This window comes from Brienomyrus brachyistius, chromosome 16 (genome assembly GCF_023856365.1).
Source record: "Brienomyrus brachyistius isolate T26 chromosome 16, BBRACH_0.4, whole genome shotgun sequence".
NCBI lineage: Eukaryota > Metazoa > Chordata > Actinopteri > Osteoglossiformes > Mormyridae > Brienomyrus > Brienomyrus brachyistius.
In genome coordinates this window covers 14,179,157-14,198,248 of record NC_064548.1, presented here as the reverse complement: position 1 = coordinate 14,198,248, position 19,092 = coordinate 14,179,157, and the positions used below count along the sequence as shown (strand labels likewise).

General features: G+C 47.1%; 1 long non-coding RNA gene across 1 annotated transcript; it reads left to right on the top strand.

Annotated features, from left to right (window-relative positions):
- Positions 1–5,448: 5,448 nt before the first annotated feature.
- LOC125709872 (uncharacterized) lies at positions 5,449–7,412 on the top strand. The gene is made up of 2 exons (XR_007382853.1): positions 5,449–5,930; positions 7,098–7,412. It is a non-coding gene; the product is annotated as an uncharacterized LOC125709872 (long non-coding RNA).
- The last annotated feature ends 11,680 nt before the right edge of the window (positions 7,413–19,092 follow it).

The following is a 19,092-nucleotide window of genomic DNA, read 5'->3' as shown; positions in this document are numbered from 1 at the left end:
ATGCCTGAATATACCGGTACTCACTGGAAGCTATAACCAGATTAAGATATGGAAGCGTAAAAATAAATGTGACTTAAAATAGCACAAAAAGGTGAATCATAATAGCAATACAATCAGTGATTAAGTGCTGGGATAAGCAGCTGGAAGATGATGTTAATGATGATGATAATAATGATGATTATGTCAATGATGATGTTAATGATGATGATGTTGATGATTATGTTAATGATGATGATGTTAATGATGATGATGATGTTAATGATGATGCTGATGATGATATTGATGATGATGTTCATGATGATGATGATGCTGATGATGTTAATGATGATGTTAATAGTGATGATGATGTTAATGATGATGATGATGTTAATGATGATGCTGATATTGATGATGATGCTGATGATGTTGATGATGATGCTGATGATGTTAATGATGATGTTAATGATGATGTTAATGATGATGATGAGGATAATGGTGATTCTTATTGATGTTTCAGTCATGTTAACATGGAGATAAATCAGAACAACAGAGTGACAGAGAATGTGGAGAGAGTCTGTGCTGTACATCCTTCATGATGGTTCTCAGAACTTTATGTACAGATCACAACGATGTCCAGTGAGAGTCCGCAGAAAATTTAAGCAGCAGAAACTGCTGCCAATTTCTACTTCGTCACACACTCACAGGCCTCAACACTCACTTTGTTATCTTCAGTAGCAGATCAGCGATGCTTAACAAGAAGAAATGGGTTGGGAGGGACTCAAAAGACAACGTGCAGTCAAAACAAACGTATCAACAAGGATCTGAAAGGCTTCTTTTCTTATTTGACTAACATTATACTGCAGTAGATTGCATCCCATTGAATAAGACCCTTTCTTTTTAAAAAGGTCTCACCAGCTATACAGTGACTAAAAGAACCTAACAGGGCTACAAAAAAGGTGGGAGGTCCTCACACTTTTTTGCTGTGTTGAACCATGCACAAAGTATTATATATTTGTGATATATTGCTGATATTGAAAGACAGGACCTGAACAAGGACTGTCAGTGCGTGGCTCAACAGGTTGGGATGTTGTGTTTATGCAGTGATCAGAAGATAGCCGGTCCAGATTCCAAGGTCAAGTAAGGCCATCAACCCCCAATCGTTCCGGGGACTGAAACTGCTTTCTTAAAAAAAAAAAATGTGCATCACTTTCGATAAAAGGATCTGCTAAATAAATTATATGTAAACCCACTTGAATGCCACCATGCAATTTTGCAGAGTTTCTATTCTGCAAAGAACGTTGGCCCCTGTGTCTACCCAAATCTTTAGGGTTTCTCCTGCCACCTTTACTCACACTGTCACATCTCCCCCAAACGTTCTGCTGCAGAGTGACACCATCCACTTTACAGCCACGCGATGATCCTCTCACACGTTCCACGCAGAATAACCACAGTCGACACAAACAGCAAATTGTCATCCAGGCAATTCCATTTGCAGCGGACTTGACTGATTTAATTTAGAATAGACCATTCCTGAAAAAACGCACAGGCCTCTCGTGAATAAATGTCCATTAAGGGCTAGACAGACAGCATTGCACCCTAATTCTCTTGTTCGACATGATCCCCCGGGTTTGGGTATATGAAGGCGATCGGCGTGCGGACCCTTTCTTCGGCGAGAGTCCCTGCTGCGCTAAACCCAACAGACTGGTTGCCAGGAGGCGGCCGTCTGCTGAGCGCTGAGTCATGTATAATTCATCTCACCTTCACCTTCTTTCTCCGCTTTTCCCGTTATTATTTACTGAACTCCGAGAACGTGAAGGGCGTAAGTCATCTACTTGACTTCTTGTCATAGTAAAAAATTCAAAGGTCACATGGCATTTATACCGGTTTCTGTCCCTTAATTTTAAAATTACCCAACAGCCCATCGGGGTTCTTATTGTACGTATGGCCAGGATCACTGCTATTCCATTTACTGTTTTTCCGTCATACTGTAGAGTTATACAAGAGAGCAGCATAGTAAAACTACGAGTTTGGAAACCCCAAAAAAAATCCACCAAAGGGGACCTATCGGTAGAGTTGCCGTACCTCACACAAAATTCACGTCTGGCTACAGGCCTGTTATGTACAGAAGCTCAGAGACATCACACCAGAATGAATGGACTGAGGGTCTTTGTCAGTCTCCCGTCCCTCTTATCCAGTACGGGGTCATGCTGACCCCGGAAGCCTATCCGAAGAAGCACAGCGTACCAGGCAGGACACCCCCCCTGGATGGATTGCCAGTCCATTGCAGGGTACACTATCCTGCCAGTTCATCTAAATGCATGCTTTTGCTCTGTGGGAGGAAGCCCACACGAACACCAGGGAGTGCATGCAAACTCCACACACGCACAGAGCCAGCGGCAGGGAAAAAAATCCCCCAGCCCCAGAGCTGAGAGGCCACAGTGGTATGCACTGAGTCACCATTCTCCCTACTGTGTGCCATGTCTACTAATTAAACTAATTAGGGGTTCATTGTCTAAAAGTGTTCACTGCATACAATGTTTCAGCTTACATTTGTATCGCCTTAGAGCCCTTCCTCATTTTCACAGTTCCCCTTTTCACCATTATAGCAGCGCTAGCAGACAGGTCTACGTCTAAAATATCCTTATTATTATGCCTGAGTTATTGGTATTATGACTGAGCTCTTCCCTCAGTGACAGCTAACATCAGTAATAATAAAATGGAAGGTGATTTTCCCAAGCAACATAAATTTCCGACCATTGGAGAATGGCGTAATTAATTTTCCCTCTCCGGTGACTCTATCTCAGCAGGGTGTGTCTGCCTATAGCGTGAAGGATCTCCTCTTAAGCCGCTGCCTCTTCCTCCTCATGCCACCATTCCTGCATGGAGTCCTCTGATAGTGTGAAAGAGTGAAATTCCGGTTAGGCCATCTGCTGTGACCAGGCTGTATTAATGGTAATGAAATTACCCAAGACCACAGTATGGGGCTGCTCCACGTACCCAAAGCTTGACCGAGGACTGGGGTGCTGCTACCGACTATAAGCAAAAACACTGATGAAATTTCCTTTGGAGTTTCACGCAAAGTTGTAGATGGGAGGTACTTCTTGTAAGTGTGTCAGCACCCAGAATGCCTTGCTGAAATGCAATCTGTCACATCTGGTGAAAGGTGCGTGCTGGTGTGTGTGTGTGGCGGTTAGATATACACCAAATGTCCCCACATTGTGATAAAAACCTGTTATTTGGATGTTGTGGGGACCATTTTTTTGTTTGGTTCCCATAAGGGGAAATTTAAGTGATACTGATTGATAAGTGATACTGATTGAATTCTGCCACATTTTCTTTTTAAAAGGAGAATTTCAGACCCATTTATTGAAAACAATGATAATAATGATGATACAGATTCTGACAAATTTACAGGCTATTTTTATAGTTGCGGGTTCCAACTTGCTTAAACGGAGTTTGCATATTTTCCCGCTGCTTGTCTGGGTTTTCTTCTGACACGTCCGTGTACTTACAGCTTTGCTGATCTCTGATCTATACATGATAGCCAGTGTGATGGTAGATATGCCCTGCGATAGACACACTTCGCAAAGCAATGGAACACCATGAACATATCTAGCAGAAATGTATTTAAGAAATATAATAACTGTAAAATTTAAGCTAGCTTGAAGGGTGTCTGGGATCCACTGTGTCTTGAGGCAAGTCATCATCTACACTGATAGATGTAGGCCAAGGGTCTCCAACTCCGGTCCTGGAGGGCTACCGTCCAGTAGGTTTTCTATCCTACCCGGCTTCTGATGAGCCACACCTGTTTCTGATATTTACCTGAGAGCTGGTGTGGCTCATCAGAAGCCGGGTAGGATAGAAAACCTACTGGACTGTAGCCCTCCAGGACCGGAGTTGGAGACCCCTGAAGTAGGCCATCAGCAATGTGACTATTGGAACTACTGACTGTTGGCAATACTGACTATTGGTTCTGCTGTTCTGAAAACGGATATTGCTTATTTGTTCAGTCCTTGGGATATACAGTAATGGGGGATAAGGAAATCTGGAAACAAAATGCACGTTTTTGTGTTTTGGACGGGGCACTACTATATCGAGCATCAATTATTGATGTGCATCCAAAGGGAGGTCTAGGAGGAGTGTCTTTCGACAAATCAGCCAGAATGAAGCCCTTTGATTCACTGCCGCACCCTCGACAATTTCTGAAGGTTTTTCTCACTGATCTCACTACAAGTAGTTATGAGCTGTGGTTGGGCTTTATGTAGCTATTAATCCTTTGTTCAATTCCGGGCTTTTTCTTTCAGCAGAATGGTGGTACAATTAAAGTGTTATTTTTCAATCACGCATTCACAATGAGGTATTAATTCATAAAAGCGGCATTTCCTCTTGATGGCATCTGCTTGAAATTTAATCATCATTCTCTTTACTGTCTCCTATGTTTTTTCCTTTGTATCTTAGTACGCTAACTAAAGCTACTCGAAAGAGTGGTGATAATGGGTCGATGTTGAGAGCAGTGTTTGTGGGATTATATTTTAACTATCCGTGGCACAGTCAGCGCTGCCTGCTTTTCTATTCATGTACCTGTAGAAGCAGCAGGTGTCCGCACAGATGCTTGCATGCAGGTTCCTACTTTATACCAAGCGCCCGTGTCTAATCACTGTATTAAATCTGCAATGTGTAGAGATTCTAAGCAGGTGTATCTCTCACACACAAGGCATTGTCTTCTCAGATCTGACGTACACAGGCCCCCAAAGAGCTCAGCTCTGAAACTTCACAATGTCTAAGCTATTCCTGTCATCTCGAAAGTCTCACAGGGAACGGTAAACCCAGCTGAACCCCCATCCTGGCTCCCAGTTCTCCCAGTACCTCTGACGCCCGACTCGGCTGCCTCTACGGAGAGACTGGCATATTTTTGCCAATACCAAACACACCACGTCCTGGGCTGGATCAGCAGGCATTGCTCAATTTTTTTTTGTTCTTACTGCATTGCAGTGCTCTTAGCTGAATGTTAAATTGGGGCAACACCAGCTGATGATTTGGACCGCAGAGGTAATAAGTGTTGTGAACATGTCAAGACTAGACAAAAGGCTCATTGTAAAATCTTTTTTGGCAGGTCATATGGGCTGTCAAAATTCTTACAGTGGTGACAAGAAATTAATGTTCTTATCTCGCAGTTTTCCATGGCAACTATTTCCCCTTTAATCTTTTGTCTTTGTTTGATAGAATAAGTGGCGTCTACTTTGGAAATATTACAGATATCATACAGTGCCTCCCATCACCCAGCATCATATTTGGTCTTTTACTTTCTGATTTTCTTACTTTCCCTTTAAGAAGGTGAAGTTGATGAATTATCCGTTTAATGTCAGGGGAGGAAGCAGCGTTGTCTGGTCCTGGGAAAGGACTGAGTTGGCCTCGGCTCCTTCTGTTCTTTTCTTTTTTTTAATAAATGGGCTTCATAAGGTACTATAATGTTCTTGGTCAGAACCAGCTGACAGTCTGGAATCACTGCGGCCATATGCCACAAGTTGCCATCTCGTTGTGGTTCAGCGTAGATATTATACAAACGTATTTCTATCGCCATCTAAGTCTGCATCGTTCGCTTGCACCCTCTGGGAACAGGCGGTGTTCCGGGGGCTCTGAGGATGCGCCGCACGTACCCCGATCGCTGCGATTAGGACGCAGCAGAACCCACTTTCTAACGATAAGGCGCAGCCCCGTCTGCCAGGCGGGCGCCGCGCATGACGGCTGACGTCACGCTGTCTCGCGACTCGGCGGAAAACGAAGCACGGGGGCGGGGGTGAGACTCGCGAGGTGATTTAATATAACGGCTAACAAATATCCCGGATTCCAAATTGGGGTTCGGCCACATTCCTGTGTAGCCTGTTTCTATCAGTATTCACTCAACATTTACACTATCGATCGACATATCCGTATTCGCACACTGCTTTCCGGTATGTACGAAATCATTATTTATTTCGGGTTTCTTTCAAATGCGTAAACGGCCAAATACATTTTGCTTTGTGGCACTATCCAGAGACTGTGGTGTGCATTTTTCTGAGACTGGTAAATGATCCATGCATATTTAAACCTGATATTTTATTCAAAGCTTGAGTGGAACCTAAAGCCTTCTAAACATAACTTACAGTTATGTCAGCAGAAACTAAAGTGAAATTATTGACATGTTCTGATTGTATTACGATTCTGATCCATGAAGTCAATATTTGCAGGCAGAATGCTCCTTGCACCAACTGTGAAGAATCATTAACTGTTCCTTATCAGCATAATTTAACCGGTTTAAATTAATTTTACTGGTTTAAACTGTCTTTTGTTTGTGAATGTGTGTCTAAATTTCTCCAATATTTCATCATTCAATTTAGGTAACACATAGACTGTTGTTAAGTCTGCCTTTTTAAGTGTTTGCCAATAGTGCTCAAGTCTGGACATTAACATTTACTTATCCTTGAAGTACAAGAGTGTACTTTTGTCCATTTAGGTAATTAGCTTTGGATCACTGTCCTACTGTACAGTAAGCTTTTGCCCTTGCATAAAGTTCTACGTCTCCCTCTGCTCATAAGGGATTGGGTGAAGTGTGCTGGGTCAAGTGTATTTGGGCCTCTGTGAGCTTGTCATTGTCTAACCAAAATTTTCTGCAATATAATTACATAAACTTCAATGACTATTTTGATCCTGAAGTCCTAGCCTCATACAGTAATAATAAAGGCTAAAAGTGTTTGTTTTTTTTACTGGAATCATTGCACTTGTGTCTTTTATAGTTGATTTACTGTACTGTTGCCAGGTAGATAGTCTGATTCTAATTCTAATATTGTATAAATATTACACCAGAAGATCATTATAGTATGTGAAACGATTGTTTATTTTAACCAGATTTGCCTATAGGCTGGTAAGAGTCAAGCTGTTGTATTGTAAGTATCGGCGTTTCTTTGCATAATTGACCTGGTGGTCTCTTTTGCTAATTAGCCCAATTTAAGAAGATGACTCTTGCATGTGATAAGACCTTTTGGACCTAGCATGGCGGCACGTCAGAGCCTGGCAAGGTGTGACCTGTGAGACATGGAGGGGCGGCCTGGCGGTTCACGTCTTTCACTTTCTCTCTCAAGGTCACCGGTATGGGATGCCTGCAAAGGAGCTGCCGACGGCTAAGGGTGAGACTGAAATCCCCAGCCCGTATTGGCTGCCTGCTGAAGGAGGTGGGGAGGATGCCTTTGTGAGCATCACCGAACATCCTTGTGTGATCCAGCTTATCTAGAGAGAGTCCATCACGCGCTCCTGACATAATGATAAGGGTGATTGGATCCAGCGGGGAGGCTTTTTCACCGGAGGGCCGCCGTGACCTTGTTTCCAACACGCAGCCTAATATATCGATTCTTCTCTCACTCGACCTCCTTGATATTAATAAAATATAAGTTTGTATACATCTGTCTACCTGATTTGTCTAATTTAATCTTTATTCCATCCATCTTCCAAACACGTATCCAGTAGAGGGCTGTGTATTTTATATCTGTTGTGGGAATGTTTTACTGATCAAATTTAGCATCCAAAGTAACAGCTGATTCTTTTCGGTTTCAGTTTGTGTTATTGCCACGCACATCGCTGTGGAATCGAAACGTACCACTTTATCTGCTCCCCCCCCCCCCCCCCCCTTTTCACTCTCCTCCTTTTGTCGCACACTTCACTGACAATCCACTGGGGCTTTGAGCATTTCAAGGAGTGACCCGGTAACTGGCGGCATTTGCTAAGCCGTTCCTCCCTGCTGGGTTTCTGTCAGATGCCGTTGATACTGAGGCAGGGACCGCACTGTGTTATCAGGGCCTTACAACAACATGGATAATCGCCAGAGCCTCTAGGATTAAGCACTGTTCCCAGGGGTCCAATGGCAGATTGTTTCTCCTGGGATGTGACCCAATCATATCCTTATTTCCTTTTGTTGGCTTGTGGTCAGTTGAGGAGCGATTGTTCGAGCTCCCTTCCAGCTGACAGTGGGATAAAAAAGCACAACTTGCTCTTGGATGTCTTCGTCTTGGAATCTTTATTTATACTCTACACCTCTTCCCCATGTTTTCTGTTAATTTTTTTCCTGGGCGCATTAACATCTGTCAGCTGGGCAACCGGGCTCGAAATCACACACGTAAAGCTCATTTTGTTCCCATTATTGATCCGATTGCCCTTTCAACTCCCCAAATGGCAGGGGGGTAGGGGGTGCACCTGGTCTGTGAGCATACGCACGTGGGATTATGGAGCATTTGTCAAGATCTGCGTGCTCTTCTGGTAGCTTTCCAGTAGGGGCAGCGTGCTTGCCTGATTGTGTGTTGCTTTGTGCGAGTTACAGGTGGAGGGGCTATTTCTGGTGCTGTGCACCTGTTATCATCAATTATGACTTACACACACAACATCTGTCCTCGTTTAAAAGCCATTAACCTTCTTCTGGCGCATGCTCGCTCCCATGATTACTGCAGCAAATCTGTCGTCCGTTATCTGACGGGGGGAGTCTCAGCACATCTCGCGTGAACTCGGCGCCTTTTTTTATGATCAAATGGGCAATTTGGAACCATTTTGCAATTATCGGGATTTTACTTAAAGTTGCGATCTGGCCCTAATCTGCATTCACGATATCAAATAAAGAGTTTCACTACTGAAGCGGCACACACAAAGGGTTCACGAAGTTTTCCCTAGAATTGTACCTTAGGTGTGTCTATTTTGTTGTAGTCACCCGTAGTTTTTGTGAAGGTTGCTATGGAGTCATCTTTGTGTTCTGATAGCTCCTATTGATGTCATTTTTTCAATGCTTCGTGTTTGAGTACCTTGAATGTATTCTTGTCAGAATATATCAGTTTGGAAACTTTTTAATATTGTGATCATCTATATAGAAATTCATCCACACATCTTATATAACCTCTTATGGAATGCAGGGTAACCTTGAGCAGAAAGCATCATAAGGCTACAGGAGGAACTCAGAGTACACAGGAAACCAGTTTTACAATGTATGCGTGGAACTTACATGTGGTGACCACTGTAGTTGTGATGACCATACTTACTAAATATGGATGGATGGATGGATGGATGGTGGATGGAAAAGAAGATCAAAGCCATGAAACGTCACGAAGATACAAACCTAGGAGTATCACTTTGGATAGCACATCTATGATGGTCCTCTTCTTTCATCTGAACATGCCCTTGGCACAACAGGGTATTTCAAAATTTCAGGGTAGCATTTCACTAAATCATGCTGCAATGACGAAACAGGCTGGTCACCTGTGAACCCAGTACACACTGGCGCTTTGAAGGAGTCCGAACAAAGGGCTCTGTTGTGTTATCAGAATTAGCTTGTTGCTACAGTCCTGAAGCCTTTTTGCTTTTCTCCCTGGGAACATCCATGTGTTGCATTTCTGGGCACGTTCATATTTATGGGAAACGAAAGTATAATTCTGGGGAGAGAGGGGAGGGTGCCGCAGCGTGGGGCTGCCAGACCTGGTTTGGACGGAAGCTTGTTAGCTGGCAGAGACCCTGCGGGCTCCACTTGGCCCTCTCGACAGCGACCTTCATGCCGTCTGCCGGAGAGTCTCGGCATCGAGGGCTTTGTGTGTCATCACTCTTGTGTGGGTACCAGTCCACCTGCCATGGTTCATGAAGGAAGCGGGAGGTATAGCCATCTCAGGCCAGAATGAGAAAAGTCTCACCGAAACAACGTTTGGTGCTTCTCTCCTAAACTTTTCTCCCTCGGGCTCTGTGTCTCGGCGTAATATTTGTCACCTTCAGCACCTTGCCCTGTACTCAGCTGATCATGTGGTCCATCTACTTTACGGACTCTCCCTTCCTGTCTCTCTCTCCTTCCCTCTCTCATTCCTCCCTCCGTTCGCCTCTGCCAATCGCTGCATCGGCCTTCTGCCTACTCCCTTTTGGCCCGAGAGCTTCTGCGAGCTGCAACACGGTGACGTCACCCCCCACGCTGCCGGACACAACCTCCGGGGAGTCTCTGTGTGGGTTTCAGAGTCTTGCTTTTCCTCGATGCAAATCACTGGTCTGAAAATGGAGAAAAAAAAAGGAAACTGCGGTTTAGGCTTTGTTAAGTCATGGTACTCGCTGATGATGTCTGCAGACTAAAGTTTCACTCTGCGGTGCTGCTGAGCTCTGCAGTTTCTTTCTCCAGGCGTCACATGGCTCGACAATTAGATTCGACTGCAATATTTTCAGGTAGATCTATAATTTAACCCAGTGTTTCCCAATCCGGTCCTTGGGGACCCACGTTTTTCTGGGTCCCAAAGGAACAGATAGGGAAATACTGGGTTAATTTGTTTCCACTCTGACTTTCACGCCTACTTTAGCTGCTTGTCCTACTCCTACCCTCCACTCCCACCACTGGCCCTGCCTCGGCTCGAACCCCCTCCCCCGGAGAGCCTCCTACATCCCCTGCACTGCTCCTTCGTCACGCCTCAGCTGTGGGCTGTGGAGAGGCCGGGGCGCGGCTGCCTCAGCAGCTCCCCGTCTCCGAGTGCCGAAGAACAGACTGGAAAACGGGCTCTGACCAACGCCCCGGCCATATGGTCGCACACCGTGTCTCCAAGGAGACATGCTGGTGGCAGAAACAAAGAAGGATTATGGTGGTTACAGTGGTCATTTCCCTTATCAAGAGATCAGGCCCGGAATAAGAAGCAGAAAAGCTGTGTGCATGCTCTTCTATTTTTAAAACCATTTGCATTAAATATTGCGTGAAATGGAGAAATGCATGCATTATCACCAAAAACCAACAGATACTGGCATTTTCTGAGCTCTAAAGATTCGTGTATCTCTTCCCTATTTGCACTTAACATGAATTGAAAACAACTGAATTAGAAATAGCATTATTACAGCCACTGCATACCGAACTGTCAGGCAGCAAACAAGTAGATGATTCAATTTTAATAATGTTGCATTAGATGTGACCTTTTTATTTATATTGCTACCAGCTGGGTATATATTTGTATGTGTCCCTATCCCTGGCACCGAAAAATGGATTCCAGGAAACACTGCCTTGCTTTTTGACACTGAAGCTTTATTTTTCAGCCATTTCTCAGAATGGATGCTTGGTGTCTCAGCTTGTCCAGACCCCTGTGTGTAAGACTGACTCACCACTGGTGGACGCTCATTAAGGATACCTAGAATATGCTAGTTTATGAGTCTGGACAAAACCCCTGTGACACCGGACAGTTACATTCTGGTAGTAAAGTCCCATCTAAATTCATCCAACTGAGAACTCGCAATGGTCTTTACAGGCATCGGTTACAATAAGGCTTTTATGACATAACCAAGTTCTAAATAATTCTATCTATGAGTTTTTATAACCATTTGATACTTTTTGGAAATTCCACTCTGTTCAGTTCTGTTTCCATTTTTTGTTTATTATGCTATTTAAACTACTATTCCCCCGAACTGTGGTATGTCAGTAAGCAGCACTGTGGTTTGAGTTTGTATTTGGGTGAACCTTTTGGAAATGGCACTATATGTAAACTGAATTGAATTGAATAGTAGTAAATATTGCATTCAAATTTGCTTAATAGCTTTGCCTTTGAAAATATTTATATCCTAACCACTAATCAAATAACATGGGTAAGTCCCTCATCCACGGATATAGTACCTGAAACTATCCACATTGAAACTCCTTCATTCAGCCAAATTTCCCATCCTTAACAGTTAAACTACTGCCTGGTAATGGTTTCTTAGATGCATTTAGATGAGTCAGGTCTTAAAATCAGTCACATTCATTTAAAATGAAGGGAACCATTATGAATGTAACAGCTCAATGACAACATTTCCGCACTTATCCCATAACCCCAGGAAACTGACCAAAGGCTGTCATTTCATGCTTTTAGGAAAATAAGCTTTTTGTTAGCTCCATTTTACTGCCATGTTTCAAATGTAATTTTAGTTTTAAACACAAACAATCTTGATAAAAGGTTCTATGGGTTAGTAATGGCCCTGAAGACCAGCATGGTGTGGCGATCCTAATTGTGCCATAATTACAGGCATGACTTGTATTTCGCTTTTCCCTTCCACTTCCCCCTGAACCTATTTAGTCAAAATGCTGACATCAGTCAAACATTTGGTAAATGTGTTTCCAGGTCGAAGGTCAACATTATCTAAAGCTTCTACTCAGTGACATTACCTCTTTTGTGTATGGATTAATATTTTTATTTAATCCCTGGTTCCACTTTACAAAAAGACTACCCCTTTAAAGGGGTTTTGAATGGTTTATAATCATTGGGATATAACACTTTTGAAATCCATCCATCCATTTTCCAAACCGCTTATCCTACTGGGTGGCGGGGGGTCCAGAGCCTATCCTGGAAGCAATGGGCACGAGGCAGGCAACAACCCAGGATGGGGGGCCAGCCCATCGCAGGGCACACTCACACACCATTCACTCACACATGCACTCCTACACAATTTAGCAAGTCCAATTAGCCTCAGCATGTCTTTGGACTGTGGGGGGAAACCGGAGTACCCGGAGAAAACCCCACAACGACATGGGGAGAACATGCAAACTCCACACACATGTGACCCAGGCGGAGACTTGAACCTGGATCCCAGAGGTGTGAGGCAACACTGCATCACCATGCCACCCCCATAAAAACATTATTATTATTATTATTATTATTATTATTAGTGAGTTACTATGATTTATAAGTGCCATATGGGAGCCCTTATTGTAGGGTGGTGGCTAATCCCTTACCTCACTGCAGTCCTTTACTTGATAAACATTTATCAAAGATGGATAAATTCAATTCCATAGCTGACTGCTTTATTTATAGTGTCACAGTTTTACACTGTCACGGAAGCAGATAAACTGAGAATCTCTCTTATGGGTATGACAGCAGTGCCCCCTCTGCGATGTGAAGCAGGATCGCGTCCTTAAGCAGCAGGGCACTGACTGACATGGAGGGCACAGGGTGTTACGGTCTCTGTTGACAGATTGGGAAAGGGGGCGATGTGGAGCTTCCTGACAGAGGCTGCTGAACACTTTACATGGAGTGATGAGCGTATTTGTGTACGGGAGACTGCATGGGAAGTCAAGGGAGCACAGCAACCTGGGGTTATCTCCTACCAGGCAAGCAATGGGGACCCAACCATTGAGCAGCATCTTCGTTCTACAAGATGATCAGCCCTGCTTTTGGCTAACTTTGACGTCTCTGTTTTAATAAATTTCTCACGAAGATGAAGGAGACCAAAAATCTGGAATCTTAAATGTGTATAAGAGAAAGGGAAAGCGAAAGTGTGGCCTTTATATAGCTGATGTGCAGATCATTTCTCTAAGTTTAGGCACATTGTTGTGGACTCACGGTCTCTGATGCAGATATTTGGTTCTGATTTGGTTAACACTTCATACGTTGTACTGGGAGCTAAGCAAGGATATAACATATATCTGTTATGTCCTGCCCATCATGTCCGCCTGACCCTCCCCCCTCTCCGCCCTGATGTGCCACACTTATTGCTTATTACCGCTCATTAGTCTTTGTATTTAAATACCTGATTGTCTGGTCAGCCCCAGTCTGGTCAATGATGTCGCTCCTCCTCTCTACCTGTGACCTTCCCCCTACTCGCCTTCTCGTTTTGACCCCTCGCCATCTTGTTTGTTTCCCTGCCCCCATTTAGTTAAATAAAACTGCTTTTTCTTTGCCAGCTGACTGCCTGTGCATCCATCATCCCGCATGTCATGACAGAATGACTGGACCCTACCAATCGCCTAGTGGGTATCCCCCAGAGCCTCTTGCACTCGGCATCTCCATCTGCATGCTTTTCCCACGCCTGACCCCCTCCTGGTGTCCGAGCCTCTCTCATATTGATGGTTTGTGGAAAATCCCCTCATCGATCTGCTAAGTGAGAGTGACCTGGAGGGGTCCGAGGAGGTGGAGAACCTCATGTAGTCTCCTCGCATATGGGACACCCGCCCGTATGAATGCTATACTGTGCTCATTGCCACGATGAGGATAACTTCTCCAGAGTATGAAGATGCTTAGCTCACTGCCTCTCTGCAGCATGAAGCCATTTGGCCTACCAGCCTCCCACACCTCGCCACAGCTTCGCCCACCGGCTCCCCACAGCTTGTTGCAGCTCCACCCATCATCTTTAACTGCAGGAGGAAGAAACGGAGGAAGAGGGCTGTGCCTGTGGCTGACGCCTCACCTGACCCAGTTGCTTCCACAGCCCATCCTCATCTCTGCTGCGCCTCAGGGCCCATCCTCCACTTCGCTACACCCCCAGAGGCCATCCTCACTTGGGCTGTGCCCTCAGCGTCTACGCTACGCCCGAGTCCCCGGCTCCCAGCCCAAGAGGGGCCACATCACATGCACCTGATTTTGCAGCTGTGCCATCCTGCCAGTTGTCCCGGCTTTGTCCTGCTCACTTCCAGGTGTCCAGTTGGCTCCTTCTTCGCCTCCTGCTGTCCCATCAGCTCCTGCCTCATCTCTTGCCGTCCCGTTGGCTCCTGCTTCATCTCCTGCCATCTCAACGGTGCCCGCCTCGTCTCCTGGTGTCCTGTCGGTGTCCTCTTCATCTCCTGGTGTCCTGTCGGTGTCCGCCTCGTCTCCTGGTGTCCTGTCGGTGTCCTCTTCGTCTCCTGGTGTCCTGTCGGTGTCCGCCTCGTCTCCTGGTGTCCTGTCGGTGTCCTCTTCGTCTCCTGGTGTCCTGTCGGTGTCCGCCTCGTCTCCTGGTATCCTGTCGGTGTCCGCCTCGTCTCCTGGTGTCCTGTCGGTGCCCGCCTCGTCTCCTGGTGTCCTGTCGGTGTCCGCCTCGTCTCCTGGTGTCCTGTCGGTGTCCGCCTCGTCTCCTGGTGTCCTGTCGGTGCCCGCCTCGTCTCCTGGTGTCCTGTCGGTGCCCGCCTCGTCTCCTGGTGTCCTGTCGGTATCCGCCTCGTCTCCTGGTGTCCTGTCGGTGCCCGCCTCGTCTCCTGGTGTCCTGTCGGTGCCCGCCTCGTCTCCTGGTGTCCTGTCGGTGTCCGCCTCGTCTCCTGGTGTCCTGTCGGTGTCCGCCTCGTCTCCTGGTGTCCTGTCGGTGCCCGCCTCGTCTCCTGGTGTCCTGTCGGTGCCCGCCTCGTCTCCTGGTGTCCTGTCGGTGCCCGCCTCGTCTCCTGGTGTCCTGTAGGTGTCCGCCTCGTCTCCTGGTGTCCTGTCGGTGCCCGCCTCGTCTCCTGGTGTCCTGTCGGTGCCCGCCTCGTCTCCTGGTGTCCTGTCGGTGCCCGCCTCGTCTCCTGGTGTCCTGTCGGTGTCCGCCTCGTCTCCTGGTGTCCTGTCGGTGCCCGCCTCGTCTCCTGGTGTCCTGTCGGTGCCCGCCTCGTCTCCTGGTGTCCTGTCGGTGCCCGCCTCGTCTCCTGGTGTCCTGTCGGTGCCCGCCTCGTCTCCTGGTGTCCTGTCGGTGTCCGCCTCGTCTCCTGGTGTCCTGTTGGCGCCTGTCTGGTCTCCTGTCATTGATTTGGAGGCCTTCTCGCAATCGCCTGGCTCCCTGCCTGCCGTCTTCTCATCCCCTACAGGTTGCTCTCAGGCTGACGCCTCAATCCGCCATCTCTGCCAGGCCAGTTTTGGTTGCCCGGCAGATGCCCCGCCAGAGGAGCAGGAGTGGGACCCTCTGGGCCTTGCAAAAAGTCCTGCTTCTTGGGCCCCTGTCTCAGGCCGATGGCCACACACACCCAATCCTATGTCCTGGTTCAGTAAATGATGTTAGCGGATGCCATGAAGAGGGGTTGGCCGTGTCTCCATGTCTCGGAGGGGGAGACAGGGGCACACTATTCGTGCCGATCCCTCCGATTCTCCTTTGCCTGACATTGTCCGCCTGGGCAACTCTGCTGAGGCTAGGAGGAGAGGACACAACACCCTCCTGCTCTGGCTCTGTGGTTCCCTTGGCATCCTCTGACTCCTGCCCTGTGGTTCCCGAAGCGCCCTCCTGTTCCGACTCTGCAGTTCCCATGACACCCTTCTGCTCCTGACTAGCAGCTCCCTCTGCGCCCTCCTACTTGAGCCCTGCGGTTTCCTCTGTTTGTTCTTTCTGGCTCTGCTGGGCCCTCAGTGCCATCCGGTCCCACTGACCCCTCTACCTGTTGGCCCTGTCCTGGTTCTTGTTGGGTGTCCTCTCTGCTGTCCCTGGATTTGTCTTTCATCTGTGCTTGGGTTTTGTTCATGTGGTGTTCGCAGGTGTGGTGTGTTCAGTCTGTCTCTGTGTTTGTCTCTCCTATTCCCTGGTTCCCATGGATGTCTGGCATTTCTCCCTCTGGTCCGTTGTTCCTGGTTTCATCCCAAGGATTATCTGATTCGTCTGTGTGATCCTGTTCAGCGTTAGTCTTCCCTGTTGTCCTTTTGGTCCCTGGTCTGGCTCCTGTCTGTTCCATGTCCATTTTTGTGCCATGTGTCCTGTCCAGTCCTCTCTGGTGGCTCAGCCCCTCTGGTCTTGTGTGGTGTCTGTTCTTTGTACCCTGTTCCCAGCCCTGTGTTTCCACCCTTGTGTCCACATCCCGGTTTATCCTATGTCCTTTGGGGGGGGGGGGGGGGGGTACTGTTACATCCTGCTCGTCATACCTGCCTGACCCTCCTGTCTCCCCCCTAATGTGGCCTTCTTGAGTCACACTTGTTGCCTCGTTAGTCTTTGTATTTAAGTACCTGTTTGTCTCATCGGCCCTTGCCAGTCATTGATGTTCCTTTTCCTGTCTGCTGTCTACTCATGTCCTTCCTCGTACTCAGCTTCTTGTTTTGACCCCTCGCTGTCTTTTTTTCCTTGTTTTCCTGCCCCCGTTTAGTAAAATAACACCCCTTTTTGTTTGCCAGCTATTTTACACAATATCCTGTAGAAAAGAGAATGATTGTAGGTGGGTTTTACATGTTTATGTTATATTTCCAATACTAAACAAAGATTGGTTAACTTTAGATATTTCCCAAATAAGAAATATCCTTGAAATTTTAAAGGCAAAAAAGATCTTGGCAAATTTTGTAAAAGTTTTGCTTTAGATTCTGTCTCGGTATCTTAGGATATCTTGAAACTGACTTAGTAGAAAATCTGAAATGTTTCTTCTCCTGACCTCCCTTGATCAAATATCTTCTGGCAGAATTAGTTTTTCTTGCTGTTTATACTATTCTAAATATGTTGTAGACATAAATACTACTTTAAAGATATCCTTTCTTTCATTTCTAATAATGATGACCCAAAAGTCTTAGTGAAAGTGTTTACATGAGTTAAGACTGTGATAAATTACTAGCATTTATTAATGACCACTTTATTATAAATATAATTCTTTGCATCATTGAACACAACTGTGCAGTTCAATTTGAGATATTCCTTGGGCTTGGAGGTGGTGTGCAGCTTAGGGGGGTTAGGACTCAGTGCCTCTGATCAGAAGGTTACTGGTCCAAATTGCATAGCAGACACTGTATTTTCACCGTTGGTGTTATATCCGCACGGACTGGGGAAGCAGGCGAAGACAAGGAAGGGATCGGGGAATAAGGGTTTTAATGGACACAAGGAGAGGCAAACGGGAGAGAATCGTCATAACAATACAATAATGGGACTAGGAAACTTAGATGCGCACTTAAATGCACAAGACTAATGAAAAATAACTTGAAACAGCTAACGACACTGGGATTCCATATGAGGTTAACGAGGGGGCGGGGCACACAAAAGGAGCAGATGATCGGGTCATGACAGAACCCCCCCCCCCCCCTAGGGGAGTGAGGCGACGAGAACAGGGACACGACTGGGGACTCCACAGAACCTAGGAAGACGGGGCACAGGGAACAAGACCGACACACAAAACAGGCACAAGGACAACAACCCAGACAATAACTGACACACCACGGGGAACGGAGAAAAACACAAGGGTACCAAAACAGGAGGCAAAGGGGAAACACCAACAGGAGGAACGAAGGGACCAGGGGGGAATACAGGCAAAACAGAGGGACGAGGAGGAAACACAGGGGGCACAAAGGGAGGAGGCAAAGGGCGGGGGGAAACAGGGAACTGGAGGACCCACAAGCGACCACTGAGCCAGGGCCAGGGGAGGCGAAGGTGAGCCAGGAGGCTGGGTGGGTGGTACCCGACCTCTGTATACATGTCCCCTCCCTTTCCAGGACACAGAGAGGGGGGGACCCGGTCGGGACCTCCTTGGGGAGAGGGGCCACAGGAGCAAGGTCAGGAGCCCGAGGAACTGGAGCAGGAGGATCAGGAATCACTTGCGGGTCTGGAACCATGGGGGGCATTGCAGGAACCGGCGGCACTGGAACCACGGGGGGCGCTGCAGGAACCGCCAGCACTTTAACCACAGGGGGCGCTGCAGGAACCGGCCACGCAGGTTTAAGAGACAGGCGCGTCCTGGAAAGGGCGCAAGCTGCTGATCCCGACAGCAAAGCGGCGGTGATGTGTACGTAGGGTGCTCGCAGGGGTGAAACTGCGATGGCGGCAGCGTCCGACGTGAACACCACCAGATTAAGAATCGGGAGGGGTTCTTCCCGATTCATTACAGGGCAGGCAGCGGAGACCATGACAGTTCCCTGGGGGATCTCTGCCGATTCCTCCAGTCGTCGGCTCTTCCGCTTCTTTATTCTTGCCGCTTTCAGCGAAGCTGGGGGTACCTCAGACAGCTGGCTGAAGGGTAGTCTGCTCTCCAAGGCTACCTGCCGCTTCAAAGCCGCCATAGGTTTTCGCGCACCTCTCCGGCAAGGTGCACGTCTCCGGGCAGAGACATCTCTTCCGGGATGTCTCTGCTCCAGTGGGATATAGCCCAAAATACAGGAGGTCCTGTCATTCTGTTATAATCGTGCAGGACACGGACCAGAGAAGCAGGCGAAGACAACGAAGGGATCGGGGAGTAAGGGTTTTAATGGACACAAGGAGAGGCAAATGGGGCAGAATCGTCACAACAATACAATGACAGGACTAGGAAAACAAATAACAACAAACAACTGGAAACAGCTGACGACATGGGGATTCCACACGAGGTTAACGAGGGGGCGGGGCACACGAAAGGAGCAGACGATCGGGTCATGACAGTTGGGCACCTGAGCAAGGCCCCTTACCCACAATTACTCCTAGGACCGGCTAAACCTACTGTTACCATTGTGCTTTGCTTTGTATAAAATTGTTTAA